This window comes from Cynoglossus semilaevis, chromosome 11 (assembly GCF_000523025.1).
Source record: "Cynoglossus semilaevis isolate Cse_v1.0 chromosome 11, Cse_v1.0, whole genome shotgun sequence".
Classification (NCBI taxonomy): Eukaryota; Metazoa; Chordata; class Actinopteri; order Pleuronectiformes; family Cynoglossidae; genus Cynoglossus; species Cynoglossus semilaevis.
Window position 1 is genome coordinate 8,345,025 of NC_024317.1, and position 18,408 is coordinate 8,363,432.

Here is an 18,408-nt window from a genome sequence, read left to right on the forward strand (position 1 = left end):
ACTGTTCTGTTAGCCTGGCCAAAGTGAGTGTCTTTCAGTTTCCCCAGCCTGGCCACAGTCTCTACATCTGTTACTGTTGTGTTCCTGTTTGTCCCTGAGTTTGGACTTAATAAAGACCTGTACCTGATCCCATGTCTGGAGTGCTGCATTTGCTGCCGTGAGTTGTGTTTTAAATAGCATTTAAATACATACGTGTGCGTCGTGCACTCTGGGCCCAGCACACCTGTCTGACTGCCCCTTGCAATGCTGCACTGCTATTGGACAAATCCATCTGCTCTGAGCTAAGGGCCTGGTTCTCCTGGAGACGGTGTGATGTAAGCATTTCCTTTAATCAAAGCTGAGACATGCCAGTGCTATTACATCACACACACACACACACACACACACCTCTTCACCTCAAACCTGAAGCGACAACCACGACTGGAGAGCTTTCTATTGGATGTAATCATGAACCTTAAGCAGACTGTGATGTCGGGGAAGTCAGACTCAGTCAGTCAGGTTGATTTAATCGTGGCCTCTCTGTAAACCCACGTGTGTCTGTGAATGATAACAATAAAAACATTGTTAGTGTAAAGATTGATTTATGGGACCCATGATTTACGTGCCGGGCAACAATCAGCTCATTCTTTTTACATGTGGGAAAAAAACCTCATTCCCTCTGACCTGACGCCACCAAATTGAGCAGCAAATGGCAGCTGCAGATAAGATACACGTTCAAAGAGCGAACTGCCTTTTAAATTCTGACGTCAGTCAGTATCCATATCCACGACACATGTGTGCTCGTGCTCAGAGCTACATGTGTCCCAATGTTAGTGAAGAATCCAGATGACAAAACAAGTGTTTCCTATCTATAAATAAAATTAAAAAAATGCCATTTTGCATCTGCTAAGATCTGATATCATTGTGTTGTGTTTGCTGTAGTCCGAAAATGGAGGAAAAAGGAATTCCTGCGGTTGCCCTTTTGCAGGTGCAGCCGGATATAGTTTACAGAGAGCAAATGTCCCACACAACCTCTTAAAAAAGAAAAGAACAGAATGGTGGCAGAACTGCCACAAAAATGACAAGAACTACAGCTTCTAACAACACATCTAATGAGATCCGTGAAGATGGCGCCACACATTTGTAGACTTTCACTGCAAATATCAAGTCTTCATTTGTCATCCTGCACAGAAATAATATATCTGTATCTTACCCGTTACTGGGACGGGGGAGCAGCGGTCTTGCCTAGGAAGTGAACCCTGGGGTTCCACACCAACGACAGAGACATTGCCTCTGGGCCAAAGCACCACTATGTGTATATATACTGTATATATATTTTTTTCATTATTTTTTACTTTTATATTTCCATCTTTCTAAATTGATTCTTAATTGAGTCATTCTATTTAGTGGACTGTGGTTGTGGCGTCACATATTTCTCAGATTCAACCCTCTAACATTTGTTTTAGCCTTAGCAGCCCTGATTTATCCCTTTGGCCTCTAAGGTCAAACGTGTTTTTCTGAGAAGCACTGAGCGCTCGTTCCTCATCCGAACCAATTGCCTTTAGGTGTTTGTCAGATGTCGGTAACACAATAACGGCACGGACAGAGAGAAAACCTAAGAAACAGGTGCTGGCTGTTGTTGAACCTGAAATCTCTCTCTGGTCTCCACTGGTTTTTCAAACAGTACGCGTGCGCTACTGCTGCTCTCTGAGCAGCTGAAGGTGGAAGTGAGCAGAACTTTATTCCCCAGAGAGAGAGTGAGCGGCTGGTTTTAATTATCAAACTTTTCCACACATTAGTCCAACAGAGATACAGGCAGCGGATGAGACAAACAGCTGATCTAAATCTCCACGTATGATTTATGGCCACTGATATTCCCAGTGATTTATGATGATGCCAGAGAGCTTTGTTTTATAGGAAATGAACGATAATTAGGAAATAGACATTCACAAAAAAACTACTATCACGGTATAGGATTGTTGGAGGAAAATATTTTTTTCAATTTTTTGTTGAGAGTGAATAAAGCTCACAGCCTCAGGTGATCTTTGCCCCCCCGCCTATAGTGTACATACATATACATCGTAGACAGTGTACGGATTAAGGAAATCTATCAGAAAAGGGTTTTTTAAACTACCATCTCATTAGTAATCCACCAGACATTTTTGAAAATACTTTTTTTTGGAGTAATACATTTGCTATTAGGTTATTTCGTTTTGCTTATTTTGCTGCTTCAGGGGTGAACGGCACTGATGATTCCCTCTCTGTACAGTTAAGGATCACATATTTAGACTTCAAAAACATATTTCCAAGTATTAATGACCCAGTATTAGTAACCAAGTATTTCCAGAGCGTACTTGTACAGAAGAGTTTTACAGAAGCATGAGTTTTTTAAAGCAGTTTACTGTAATTGTAGGAAAACTATCAGCACAGTAAACACACATGCTTCACATAACTGCTAGTTTCTGTTTTTTATTATTAGTTCATAAATATTTTTTAAAATGATAAGAAAATAGTAAGGAAAACATGATCCTTTGATTGACACTAGATACCTTCTTTTTTTAACCAATTATAACACTTTATTTTAAATAGCATGTGTGTGTTGATAAAGTGGAATTTGAGAGGCCATTTTAATCAGCAGAACAAAGGTCTAATTAGAACATTTGAGAAACAATAAAATGTCTGACAAAATCCCTGCAAGTGAACTTTGATTGGCTTCCTGTTCGACACACCTTAACCCTCACTTTCTCTCTTTCACTCTCCACCCATTAGGTGAAGGAGTTGTAATCAGATTACTTTTTTTGTGTGAATTCAGCAGATTTGGTCTTCTCCAACACAGAAAATTGTAGTGAAGCAGAAACACGTACTGTTTACAGGTTTCGTGTTTCTTTGTCGCTGTTTGTGGCCGGGGATTGTGGCAAAGTGTCAAATGGAATTCAAGTGGACAGGATCAAGAAGCAGGCTGAAGAGGGCTATTGTGTTTCCCCGCTCGGCTCTAATCACAAACATATGCAACAGTGAAAAGGACGCTTGTTTAACAGGACCTTACCTTGCTGAACATAACTTTAATGGTCGCCCTTATTACACGATTTAACAATGACGTTTCAGGAAAGCTTGCAAAACCAACTTGGTGTGTGTGTGTGTGTGTGCGTGTGTGTTCCCGTGAGAACAGCGCACAAATGCAGCACGGTTACGTTCCCACCAAGAGCTGTTGAACGGCTGAATTTGCACAGTGGTCGAATTTTCATGAGCCATGGAAAAGGTCTCGGGTTTGATTCCATCTGGGCCTTAATCCAGTGATTCCCAACTTTTTGTGGCCTCTGAGCCCATTTTGACATCACAAATTTGACTTTGTTCTTATCTAGAATTTGATCATGTTTGCTGTTCTGTGCTGCAAATACTGAGTTGTCAGATTAGATGACACTTTTTTCCCTGATCACATGTACAGTGAGGAGAACCCGTCAATTTAAGGATGGAAATGGATACTGAACAAACAATCTCTAAAACAATGAATTATGAAAAATGTCTTATGTGTATTATTATTATAATTATTATCTCAACATTTAATAAATACCTGTTAAGTGTGTCCATCTCCCGCTGGAAGTTCGCCAAAGTGTATTAACAATTACAATCTAGTATGTGGTTTGTCTGGGAATCGAACTCAGGACTCTTTGCTCTTTGCTTCCAAGGCAGGCGTGCTAACCGCTACACTATGGAATCAAAGTTCCCTGCATTGATCCAATTTAATATATATATATATACACGAAGTACTTTGGTTGTCTTTTTCCACTGAATTGAAATAATAAACATAACATAACAAATATTTTTTTATTTTAAAATTCTTGCCATGAATTGATATGACAGAGAAATAAAAACAACATTCATTTTACAGTTTACCTCAGAATATGTTTTATAAGTGTGTAAACTAAAGTGGAAACAGATGTAGAAGAGAAACTGCAGCGTCTTGTGTCTTCTTTACATATGTTTTTTAATGGCCACACACACGCACACACATTCCCCCGTGGACCATTATCATTACCAGGTGTTGAAATGAAGATACATTGCTGATAGTGATTCATCCGAAACCCCTGCTCTTCTCCTATTCTTGTTTTTCTAGATGTAAACTATTGTGTGTTTTGGCTCTTGTGGGTCTGAACTAATTTTTAAATATTTTACTGTTTGCAGCAATGTAAAAAAAAAAAAATATATATATATATATATATATATATAGGACACGTGTTGGGGAATTTGTAACTCTTAGACTCAGATGCATCTTAGCTATCTGACAGCTAATATTTACCTGTTTAGAATGGCTTCCAAAAATCTCTTTGTCTGTTGGCTTAATTGAGTCAATTCTGATGCATTATTCTCTTGATGTACAGTATCATGGTTTGGCCTACATGTTGGTAATCCGTCTCATGGCTAACCAGGAGACACTTCGACCTGCCCTCACTCTGCAACCAAAGCCTACAGTGAAGGTAGCCATGTCCTTATATTGTTGTTTTCTCTTGCGACCCACCTGAGGGTTGCGACCCAGTCTTTGGGAAACAATGTTCTATAGGATGAGTACATTTTTCACCTATGAATCTCAGATTACTTTTTCTTTTTTTTTTTTTTAAGATTCTTTACAGTCCCTTGGACTCCAATACTTCTAGGATAAAGATTTGCCACCGCTTCAAAATTGTACTTTGTTCCAGCACACACTGATTTCATTCAGAAAAACCAAGGCCTCTGCTTTGCACCAGGCAGCAAAGGAGAAGGGAGAGAGAGAAAAAGAGAGAGAGAGATCATGGGTGGTTCTCGTCTTAACAGTCTCCAGTCATAGCATTTGGCTGCCTCTCTTCTCCATCAAGGCATTCCAGGAGAGACTGATAATTTGTCTGTTTCCTCCCATTTTCGCTCTCAAACACTGCTCTGTTGCTGCCTGTAAGTGTGTTTGTATATTTGGGCGCATACACACACGTGTAATTTGAGTAAGCGTCTCGGCATGTATCACTATGTGTCTGGTGTTTTCAGTGTGTAGGAATTAGAGGAATCTAATGGTAAGCAAATGGAGCAACAAATGGAGCGCCTCTTTGCTCAGCAGTCTTTTCATGTCACGTTAAGAAACAATGGATGTCTTTGCTTTAGCTGAGTGAGTTGTCCACACCCGAGCGGTATTTTTATTCTTTTGTGGACGATGGACGTCCACTTAAATGTGCTGCAAGCACAACCTATATAATTTTTTAGGAGGTAGATACAGTATGGGAATACAAGGAGTTTTCATCGTCGTGGTCGTTGATGATGCAATTGCTCTAGAAAAGAACCATCTAATGTTGCAAAGTACTTGTCATTTTATTTTGAGTAATGTAACAAACAGGGCACCTAGCTTCAGTTTTATTGTAGGTTGTGTTGACCTTAACAACATGGTGCAGGAAACTGTTCACCAGCGGTCTCAACTCCTGGACCTGGGGCCAACTCCAGCCCGTGAACCCCTCACACCCGGCCATGTCTAGATGACAATCATAGGTTTGTTGTTTTAGTTAATAATAATAAATTATTGAAGTGCTTTATTGAGTGATTTAAGAATGGAAAAATATTGTACCAGCTGATTCCTGGAACACATCAAGGTAAGATGGTTCATTTCAGGGCTCTCATCTTTGAATGTGAAAAAAAAACAAGGATCAAAATTCTACAAACATACTTACGTGTCTTATGTTCAATTACTGCCAACAAACCAGGCTAAATATCACACACTATACTCCTAAAAACGAATGTACTCGAGTTTGGATGGAGTCAGTGAGAACTGAAACTCAAAGAAACTGTTGCGATTATTGTACTTTATTATTATTTTATTGCACTCCACCTGTGTGTGTCACCTGGCCTGTCTGGACCAATCACGATTCAGTGATTGACCTGCAGTAAAATCTAAGGTTACAGTGTTGTGCTTGAGAGAATGGTAAATGTTTTTAATGAACATTTTGAGACACAACTGACGCACGCACACACGCACACACATATTCTCACTCTTTTGCCGATTCCTTGCCTTTTTCCTGCTCTCTCTCTCTCTCTCTCTCTCAACATTAGAAACAAATGTTAGAGAACTGTTAAACTTCAGTGCCTGGATCTGTTTGCACCATTGTACATATGTTTTGTGTGTGTTTGTGTGCATGTGTGTTATTGCATTGTCTGCGTCTTGTGTGTCCAGAGGCATGTTTAGGAACATTACTTGGCTCCTGAGCTGCCAAGTACCTGTCGCCCCAACTTGGGTGTTAACTCTTTCTCTTCACACTCTCAATATGGCCGCCACCTGCATAAGTCCAGCAGATACACACACAAACACACACACGCAGAGTGAATGCACACATGGACCGGCTGATGATGTGTAAAACCAACACCAACTGCAACGCTAATCCTTCTCTCAGGACAATATGTCAAAAAGAGGTTTTGTTTATTTGAATCACAGAAGTTATATATTTGCTATGGTTCACTGTGTCCTGAAAAACTGGACTCAGACCTTTCCAGGCCAGAGCTAAACTTATGTTCTTCAAAGTTCACTGCTTTAATGTGTGCTTTCAATAGCCAAGAAGTTGAGACGATGTTCCACCAAATACTTCTGCAATTTGTGGAGAGTTCCTCTCCAAGTAAAGGTTGGAGGCAGGGGATTCTTTCATGGTGCTGTTTCTCTTCAGATAAATTCTGCCTTTCACGCAGAAGCTCCTGCGTTCCAATTGTCATCCATGTGAGGAAAGAAATATATGATGTTTGCAATTGAATTTCCAAATATCTGGTGGAATAATTGGCCCTTACCGATGTGGAGTTCGTCAAATCTGGTCGTCTTTAAAAAAGGTTTGGACGTCCCTGGTCTAAATGTTTTATTGTATTGTGAACATAACAACATAACATTTTTAAGAATTGACCACAGTGGAAATACATTTTTTAGCTACTATTTCAGAATTCCACTTGATCGCAATACCATCAAATTTGCATGAATCTTGAACTAGGACTTGAAAGTATCAACACTTCAACCATTTTAATCTGGAGTTATTAGATTATTTCCTAAAATACAAGGCCAAACACAACTTCTGTTTCTGTGCCTGGGAGAGTCCACAACAATGTGATTGGACAACGATGATCCTAGAACACCCCTTTGGTCCACTCCCAACACGTTTACCTTTAAACTATTTTGCGGTACGAGTGCATGTTCGTAATTTTTCCTCTACCTGAAATAGAGCCCGGGTCCCGAGGGTTTCCTCAGCCTGGTCCTGTGGTTCATATGCTGAATCACGGTGGTCTCAGTCTGGACGTCTGTCGTAAAAGAAAGTCGGTAAACATATTTAGAGGAACTGCTTCTTTAAAGAGGCTCAGTGTGTTGACAGACAGACAGATACAGGGTGACACGCAGCAAAGGTTTTTTCTGAAACTTAGACGAGTGATGTACACGACACGCACCATAACCTGCTGAGTCACAAAGACACTTTTAATCACAGTCTTATTTAAGGGCAGACGATGACACCTATGATTTTGGTGTCTATAAATACATTTATATGTGGAGACATGCGGGGTGTGGGCCGCGGAGACACAGTCCAGGGAGTTACCACAGTTTATTTCTTTGTTTAAGTCGAGCACGGTAGGGTGAAGGCAGATCAAAAGGCCGTGTCCAATAGTCTGAGGTATCTAAAAACAGGTACTACGCACCGTCCACACACACGCACACACAGGTTTTTCATAGTTCAGAGATATATAAATATAGAGGAACAGTTCACTAGAATTCTGTGAAAACAAATAAACCGTCCCTTATACAACAGGAATCCCGGCAGTCACATTAAAATGGGCCACGGGAATTATACTGGGTTATGTTTATATCTATATATATATATTTATTTTATTTTGAGAAGGTGGTGGAGGAAGTGTAAGTTGTTGGTGCAGTAGGCTTGTCTACAAATGTTAGCTTAAATCTCACAGACAGACGTATCCACAGTACTCTCTCGTCACTCATCACTCTCAGCAATCATAGCATTGCATTCCAGCTTGGCTGCGGCATCTTCCTCACTTCTCAGTGCTCTGTCCATTATTTTGAATGGTGATACTTTTTTTGTTTTGTTTTTATTAGCTAACTTCCATGGCTAACCTGCTACTCTCTCAAAGCACACCAGTAAGTCACAGCATAGTGGTTGGGAGTAACTGCCTTAAACTGACCAGTAAATGTTCCTTGTTGTCTAGTTATTGTGGTACTTTCTCATTTCACCATCTTTTTTCGACCTGATTAAAAAATATTTATATTTCTTTTTCCACAAAAATCGAAGATGTGCAAAGAATCATGTGTTTGGCATCTCACTGCTTTCCAGACTTTCTTCATTGTGCAACATCGAGGTCTGATTTATTGTAAAATGAAAACAGAGTGAACTGGTTTCTTCTGCCCACATGCCATCTTTGTTGGCTGACCTTTGACCTCATTAATAGATTCCATTTCTGCTTTGTGTAACCGAACCACAAGCCTTTTGTCTCGCGCAGCTGAAATGCAACCATTCCTGATAATATAATTTCATAATAATGTTTCCCAGCTTTCATTTGTGGCCATATTGCCAACATCTCCTTTGTCGTTGCTCCGTCTTTTACAACCCCTAAGCTGCTCAAAACCACCCATCAGAAAGTTGTACAACATCAAAGAGCCTTTGGTATCAACATGAAAAGACTTCCCTAAGCTTCTGCAGTGTCGACACAAGCTCCAACCACACAGTCCACGCCATATGAAGTCACTTAAAGGCATCACGTGGACTCGCACAGTGTTATAGTGGACGTGCCACAACACTGACAGACACGTCAATTAAAAGAGATACAGAAAAGACAAAAGATGAATAAATAAGAACTGGTCAAGAAAAAAAATATACGGTAATAAGTCAGAAATGTTAAAAGAGTGTAACCATCGTCGAGATCAAGTGTGAGGAAGCTGGAGACTTTGTTCATATAAATGATCAGCAGAAGGAAAAATCAAATTGGAAAGATGGAGTAAACAAAGAGCAAAAAACAGACTAATGGGAACCACGTTGGAGGCCAGTGTGCTTTTCACTGCAGAGTGCAGGAGAAATAACTCCAGACAGGACAGGAAATACAGAACACAAGATGAGAGATAATACAAAAAAATAAATGTCCGGACAAGTCAGAGCAACAGTACAAAATGTAAGAAATAAATACATGAAATAAAACAATGTCAAAGTCTGAAACTAAAGTCAGACAATTAAAAGAAATAACAAAAATATCACAAGTTAGGCATCAATATGACTCTGCGATCTGTACTTTACTTTAATGATCTGTAATGATCCTTTAAAGATCCTTCAACAATCAGCAGCGTCCGCTGTAGCAGCCAGGCCCAGCTGATCGGTTCTTGGTACCAAAACGTTTCTGGACCACTGACATCACAATGTCTTTAAACGCTCCAGTATAATAATAATAATCCAAAACTCACATACGGATCACATCACTTTACACAAGCATTTGAATCTAGAGAAGGTACGATTGGCAGCAGGTATGTCGTTCATCACCGTAGTACATTCACCTTTGACCTCTATAGAATATGTCATCAGGGATCAGCCCAAGGTAAAGTGTCCGGAGCCACATTAAATGCGACACCGCTGCGGCACTTATACGATAACTTCCTGTGTGTCAAGTGGGAAGCAGAGAGAAATGGAGCAAAGTATAATAAAAAAGAATCTCCCTGTGGGAGAACACGTGCAGCTGTATGTCAGCGTGTCACATGACCTCCGGCTGCTGCTGCTGCTGCCGCCGCTCGCCGTGGGATGTGAACAGAACACAGGTATGTTTTGTTGAAACTTTAATGGTGTGAAACCAGAGCCTGCTGGGTAAATACAGAGTTATGCCATTTTCAACAATACGCCGCCATTACCGGCTGTATAACTGCCTGAAGTCCGAGCACATTCAATTGTGTCACTTCCTGTGTTAAATGGTGTTTCAACCCCCCCCCCCGCCTCACTCGGATGAAGAGTCAGAATACAGAAATCGAATAAATAATAGAAAAAGTCCAAGGTCTAATGGAAGACACATTTCAGAGGAGTGTGTTTTTCATTCAGTTGAGAGAAATAACTAAATAGAAAAGGGAGACAAACAACATTAGGCAAGAGGAGACAAAAAAAAAAATCCAGACAAGCAATAAAATAAAATAATGCCCAGAAATAAGACTGGATGAGACAATAAAAAGGATTTAAGCAACGAGGTTATGCCACTGTCAGCACTGTCAATGACTGGAGGCCACGGCTAACGAAACAGCGTTTTTCCATTGATTCATGAGGAACTGTCCTCAAGAGACTGGGAAATAAATAAGAATGAACTCATCAGAGACAAATAAATAAAACAGGAGAAAAACAAAAGTCAATTTCTCAGTCATCCAGGTCATAGTCAAGGACGAAGAGTTCTGTTAGGCAACTGGACGTGACATTTTTTTTTTCAATTTTCTCTGTAGGAAAACAGAACCCTTCAACCTTCAATTTCTTACAGTTTGCCGCTTCGACATCAGTGAGAGGTATAATCTATTACACTCAGAAATCTGATTTAAATGACTTTATTGTGTTTTGGTTTTGAAACAGCAGGAAGACCACCACATGAGTACATGGGTTTTCAACCAGGATCCCATTAATTGTTTACACTAAATCGACCGTTTCATGTCATTGTGGGTTTGGATGGCAGACGGTTTAAACGGCTCCAGCTCCAGATCAAAAAAAAAAAAAAATCAAATCTTTTGCAGGAACAAGACAGCTCCTTTTTTGGTGCCCATTCAAACTGTGAAGCAGAGTGGCGCAGCGGAAGCGTGCTGGGCCCATAACCCAGAGGTCGATGGATCGAAACCATCCTCTGCTAAATAGTAATTTTTAGGGCAGTGGTGGCTTAGTGGTTCAGAAAGCGGACTTGGGTACTCTGAACATGGCACCATGACCTTATGAAAAGAAAAAACATCACAAGATTTAAAAAATAGATATAATTATATATAAGAAAATAACAATGGCTTTCTCACGTAACTAATTATTGAAAAAAAAAAGGAAAATATTTACAGAAAGATTTGCCAGGACATTTTTACGCCAACCCTCCCCCTCCCTTTTCAGTCTCTCAGTTTCTACCAGTCAATGATATATATTGTCAAAGGTTCTGGACTGTAGCGGTAGCAGTTTTTCTCTTTCCGGCTCTACAGTGGCTCTAAAACGACCAGTGTATGAGGAAGGGTAAAAGTTCAACCTGGAGCAGAGGGAGTCGTTGAGAAACATGTTGAGTGCGAGCGGCGTCTGCATCAGCGTCCAAACTGTAATCTGTAGCTATGACCCGAGCAGAACCAATCGAGGAACAATAACTCAGCCCTGAGTGAATCACGCTGCAGCCCAGAGAGAGAGAGAGAGAGAGAGACAGAGAGAGGGCAGTAAGAGAAAACTTTCCAAAACCCCCCAAAATAAAAAAAAAATAAAAAAACGGATACGTTTTTTCCCTCCACTGGTTATGAACGACTGACTGTGAGTGTAAATCCACAGACGTGTCTCCAGTGAACCAAGAAAAACTTGTCTTATATTTACTGGGAGATTATTTGATTTGTGGCCTCAACTGAGAGGAAGAGGAGGAAATTACACAGGTAAACACACAGGGCTGTGTTCACACACACACACACCACACAAACACACACACACACGGATGTATGCACGTACATATACACACACACACCTTGACAAGTTGGTGCACACTGCATCATGATGACTTTCAGCAGAGAAAACATGTCATTTTTAAAGGCCATTTTCTTACACACACTCACACACACACACACACACACACACACACACACACACCACTGATTAATGTGAATTTAAATTTTTTTTCTTTTTTTTTCCTGTGGTGAAACCTTTGGTCACTACGACTTCATTCTGTCAAACAGTCGGTGGTGTAGATTTATGTTTGTCTCTATATGTGATCCTAGTACAGACTGGCCAACTATCTAGGGAAGTGATTACCAACTGGAGGCCCGCAGGCTAAATCCGGTCGGCCGCAGCGTCCAATCCAGCCCGTGACTGGATTCCAAAAGAAACATTAATTAATAAAGTTTGACAAAAATGTGTTGTGTTTTTTTTTTTTTTACTCATTGTAAATCTCTGTGTATGAAATACAAGACAGTGAAAACTCTACCACTGGGTGGCGCACAGAATAATTTCAAATAATGACATTTCTAACAATCTTACAGAAAAAAAAATCAGACACCCGGAACCGTACGTCTACTACAGTAAGAACCCAACGGCGTCTTAGTTTTGACACGGCTCTTTAAACAAAGGAGTTGCTGTTATGATGAAAGACATCACTCAGAGCGCAGAGTAAAGTGGCCCTGAGTGAACCAATCAACGGGGGGTAACGGGTGAAAGTGCTGAGTACGTTAGTTTCATATCTGTTGATCGGAACCCCAGCGGTGGCGGTCGGACCATTTGAGCCGTGGCTTCACAAAGCCGCCTTTCTATCGCTCCTGCTGACAGCATCTCGTCTCCGTCAGCCTCACTTCCCTCACATAGTGTTGCATTGTTGACACCGGACCTCCAGCAGCACGACTCTGCAGCTCAGGGATTTAAATCAAAGTAATGACTTCAATTTTTCTACCTCACAGCTTTAAGGGGAGAAACGTGAAGTTACACCTGCTCTCACTCAGATCTTTGCTGATACACCTCCCCCCACCCCCCTTTTTTTTCGCCCCAGTGTTTTTATGGTCTATCCAGAAAATTTGACCATCGTCAAACAATTTGACTCTTTCTTTAAGGCGATGTTTCCCACGCTCCCATGGTACTTCATGGTGTATCAGTATTTGACAATAATCAGTAAAGAGGCGTCTATTGGCCTCTTTAGAAATTAGATTAAAGAGAAGTAACTAAAAGTATTCAATGGTAACTAGTATGAGTATGAAGACTTTGTACTTGCGCTGAAACTTTGTTGCATCTATCGGTCAATGCAGTTTTACATTAAACTCTTGCCGAAAGAAATGACCACATCTACCAATAATAATGTCTGGAAGGAATATACATAAATAATAATAATAATAATAATAATAATAATAATAATAATAATAATAATAATAATAATAATAATAATAATAATAATAATAATAATAATAATAATAATAATAACTTTAAAAAACTCAAAGTGTCCAGTGGGGAAGAACATGTTACGTCTAATCCAGGGAATAAAAATGGTTTTCTCAGAAGATGACTCGCGTTGATTTCTCTGGTTTCAATGAAGTAAAGAGAAAATGTGAAAGTGTGAAGAGCCGTCAACAGAAACAATGGTTTGACTGCTCTCTCCTCCCTCTGTGAATCTCTGTGGCCACAGCTGCTTCTCTTAAGCAACCACAAACCTTCTCAGAAAGACATTCAATGTGACACTTGATGTTGTCCAGCATTCAGATGTGTTTTTTTTTTCTACATTAAATCATCTGCTACTGTGTTCTTTTATCACATACGATCGCAGTAACCTTCAGTTTGTACTGCTGATGCCGGTTGATCATGTAGGAAGGGTTTCAAATTTGGACTCTTAGCAACTTTTATACCCTACACTCTCCATATCCTTAGTTTTGTGTTTTAACACTTTATCCTCCTTTCAGATATATTTATTGCGAACTGTGTGACTAAAGTTTTAGTATTTACCTCCATGTTACCTTGAGGTTTTTACTTTTTGCTATATTTTTAGTATTGTTTTACTTCAAGGCCATTTTTGTACATTAACTTTGAGGCAGCGTTCTTTAATTTTGGTTATATTTCACACGCTATTGTTGGTGTTTGCTTGACATTTTTGCTTGTTTTTAGGTTCCACTTTCCAGTGTCTATGGATGTTTTAGAGTTTTGCAATGTGATCAACTCTTCTCAGGTTTTGCATCGCTTAACGTCACATATTTTAAACAGGTGTCAACCGTCCAATCATAACAATACAAGGTGATTTTCAAACTCCCCCCCTCCACCCCCCCCGCACATGTTGGAAAAAACTGTACATTGTGTATCTGTCTGTTTTGTTCCTCACATTTGTTTCAGGTGGTCAAAAAAAAACAACGTATCTGTCTGCAACATATCCGCTTTGGTACCAAACCGTGATACTTTCCAGACCACATGACCCCGAGAACCATTTAGCACGAAAAAGCAATTTTTTCCTGTAGAACTTTGGGTCTGAGTTCAAATTAGCTGAGAGCCGCGATGTGCTTTGCTTTCATGCCAGCAATTTGTTCTCCACAGTGGAGGCATCAGTTTAGAGTCAAACTACAAACGCTCCGATAAGGATGGGTCTCAAATGGTTGTTGAGTGGTGAGCTAAATTTACCCACACCGCTCCACAACATGGAAAAGTCTGTGACTGAATAAACAAGTGCTCAGATCTAACAAGTAAGGAATGCTTATAATGGGGCATTTTACCCGATTGTTGCTACGCCACCGTGCCAAACACACACCATCATTGTGGGCGACCCTGCCAAGCACACACACACATATACACACAATCTTCTCACGCACCCTTCTTTTAGACAGATGTTCAGTCTTGATTTACTTGAGCTTTCTCAGGGGAACTCTCTGATGCCTTGCACCTGCTGGTGACTGCAGTCAGGTCTACATCCTAGTCATCAATCACCACCAGCCTGTTGCCTCCTCCGTTGGCACCTTGGAGCCAAGACCTCCATGGATTCACAATGAGAAAGCACTTAAGTTTATATGTTGCATCCCGGCAGCCTGGCTGTCAGTAGGTATCTGGACTGTACTGTGCTTTTAGTGTTCACCAGAATTACATTTTGACCTCACAAATTTCTGGCGACCGCAGAGACGTTTTTTTTCTTGCGATCGCTGCCTTTAATTAAGATGTGCCACCTCAGATGCTTGTTTTAGATGCTGCATTTCATTTTGAACTTGATTTATTTTCATTACAGTATGACTCAAAATCATACTTTTAAATATATTTTAAATATTTTAATATTTAAAAGAAATATTGAAAATATATTTTATATCAGTATTTTTTAGCAACACCATTTGAATTCCAGGTGACCCCATGTGGGGTCTGACCCCAAGATTGAAAAACACTATATATAAATATTTGTATATATGTAAATACTCCTGGCTCAAGCAAAAGTCATCAGTAAATCTGCGTGTAGCTGTGTGTGTTAAAAACAAACAAACATTTATAAGAACAAAAGTTAAATGAGAGTTTTTTAAACCAGAATTCCATTGACAAAGTTAATAATTTTGTCACTGACCACAGACGTAACTGTATCATTACTGGTCCATTGAGAAGTTGAAATTTACTGTATTGTGACTTTCACATGTTTGGACCAGATTTGTCCCAGTGACTGAAACAGTCAAGAGTGGAACAACAGCTCCTGTGTCACATCAAGATAAAAGAAACAAAACAAACAAACTTAACTTTTCAATGGACTTTGTTTCAGTAGAGTGAGTGCAGTGTAAATAAATAATCCTTCTGTTCTTTGATGGGTTTTTTTTCTCTTCCAGGAAATAACTTGTTGTTTTCTGGCTCTGCTTAATTTTTGCACAATTTGCCAACCCATGTGCACTCTCCTACTTGTTGCCCTAACGATATAAAGCTATTTTTGACAATATTATACCTATTTATGTTAATGTGCTGCCTTTTTTCTCTAGCCTAGATCAGGGGTCCCCAAACCTAAAAAGGCCTAAAAGCCTCTATGATGTCAATATCTGTAGGTTTCATAGATGTATAAACAGAATGGAGTACGGTCAAGATGACCAGCATTTTATGAGGTTCGTCTGTTTCCCTTCCCTCCTGTGTGGAGTTGATTATGTCATCAATCTCACCTGTGTCTCTGTCATCAGTCTCACTCTTGTCACCTGGTGCCCTGGGCCACTCACTGTGTCTTGGTGGGATCATTGCACATGTTGTCTGTGGCTGTGTGGTGTTTTTGACTTGTCTTCCTGATACCCTGAGATCCTATTGTTTCTGCCTAGTTTTGAGAATCCAAAACGTAGAAGTATATACGTTTTGTATTCTAAATAAATGTTTGCTCACATGTCTAAAAAACATCAGAATTGTATATCAAAACTCAATATCAAAACTCAGAAGGAACTTCCATATTTGGTCTTAATCACTCTCTTACGAGCAGAGAAAAGGGAAAAATGAAAAAAAAATAAACGAAAATATTGCTGATGTATGGCCATAGTTTTTGTATTCAAGCATACCTTCGTTGTCCAGCTCACAGCAATCTGTGAAGTTAGACCTAAAGTCACTGTACAGTAGTATTCATTTCCATCTCTGCTGAGAAATGAAGAATTCAGACCAAATGATGCCAAACATTGATGCAATGGTGCAAAATGGCCATAAAGGGACGCTAATCTACGCACGTGTGCGTCTCCTGGTGAAGGCTTCCTGTCGATTCAGCCTCGTTAGTTTTAGCCAGCGACAATAATGTGCCAAAAATAAAGGTGTAAATGCGACAGTCAAACAGCTGAGAAGTCACGGCGTACGGCGGCACAGACGACGATTGTGCTGACGTCCTTGCCAGAGGATTGAACTTGTGCTGTTTTGATTGCAGAGTTCCTGACTCTGTAACCTGCTGCCAGGTTACATAAAAAGCCCAGGCCAAGGTATAACCGCTGTCTCTGTGTTCACCGGCCTCCGCTGGCAGCAGGAGCTCCGAGCAGACTGAGGTGTTTACTGAAAAGACAGGAATCCTGGAGAAACAAGGCCTCTAACAGGAGTACTGGAGGACACGGAGGAACACAACATCAGTTCAAAGTGATTTAACTTCTAATCTCAGGTATGTCTTATCTAATAATAGTTCAGTTATTGTAGTTCAAGTGTTAATTTGTTGTAAAGTTAAACTTTTTTACCTCATTTGACTTTATCATTTTTCATTTTTTCATCTCACATATGTTATGATTTTGACTTTTTAATTTCATAATTTTTACTTTATTATTATATTGTTGTTCTTATCAATTGATATTAATCATAAAATATACAAAATAGATTTACTTTCACACACAGAGCTTCACAAAATAAATTTTAGTAATTAATAATTGAATATATAATTTTGTAACTTTCCATAATTACTCTTAAACAGATATTTCAGTTATGATTCACTAATTAATAGTTACATTTTTTTTAATGTGACAACCTTTGACTTTTTATATCCTTACGTTGATTCGATTAGCTTCTAATCTACCTTTCATCAATCTTTTTTTACAGTTGTGATTTAAGAAATGTCAACACAGGGGATTCAATACAGTAGAAAACTGCAATTAATTAAAGATGAGGTAGTTAGTTCTCCCTTTATTGATCCAAACTCTAACACAGTAGACCACAGCAGCAGTTCTGTGTTCAATCTGTGGGTCCTGGATCTGATGGGTTCATACAGAGATTCCTGGGCCATATGGAAATTACCCATAGACGGGTAAATGGGATTTGAAAACTATAGCCCATGCTGTTAGCCACAATAATACCCACGCCCCATTTGTACCTGTGTATCCTGGACGGACAAGTCGAGGTCACATGGAGAAGGCCATCTTCTGTTCATTTTACAAAATTGCACGGTTTTTAAATGTGAATTTGTTTTGCAGCTGGAAGAGATAAACAGTATCTCAAATGTCAGATTGTCGTACACCTAGTGTGTACATCTGTTTGTCACCATCTGGTAAAAGGTTTGCAACTCACATCCCACACTGTTCACGGTTAAGCACTTGAAGAAGAGACCCTACAATAAATTGTTTCCATCGAGATCCCAGAAAAAAAGAATCAAGATAAAGTTCTACGGGACAAATAAAAGCAGAATGGTTTGTGAAATTGTCCAAAGATTGTGGAAAGTTTGTTTAGATGAGGCTTTATAGAGTGTTCCAGGTGGTTAGAGCGTGGAAACTTAAAGCAGATCCCTTGTGTGGGACATGTAGGCAATGTTGATCTTATTAGACCCAGTTTGATACGTTCCAGAAGTACTTGTAGAAGAAATACAAAGCGGAAGGTTCCCTCTATCGACATTCTAAATCAGGTATGTCAAAAGTTAGCCAGCCAAAGTAAGGCCAGCCATTCAAACTCTGCAGATTTCAACCCTCACCCTAACCCTGGCTCTAGCTTCCCCGGGAACAGGATCAAATGGAGGATGGATGGATGGATGGTTGGATGGTTGGATTGATGGATGGAGAAATGGATTGATGGTGGGTGAACTGATGGGTGGACGGATGGATGGATGAGTGGATTAAGGGGGGGTGGATGAATGGATGGATGGTTGGGTGGATTGAGATGTCCTCTTGAAAATATAAAGCTTTCCATGAAGTCCAGACCAACATCTGTACTGTAGGTAACTTTCACATGAACTCAAATGATACAAATCAGTGTTGCCAGATCTTGCAAGAGCAACACACAACTAGGTTTACGAAAAATGATGAAAAGAAACAAACCAACCTCCACTAAATCTTACGATGGAGAATTAATA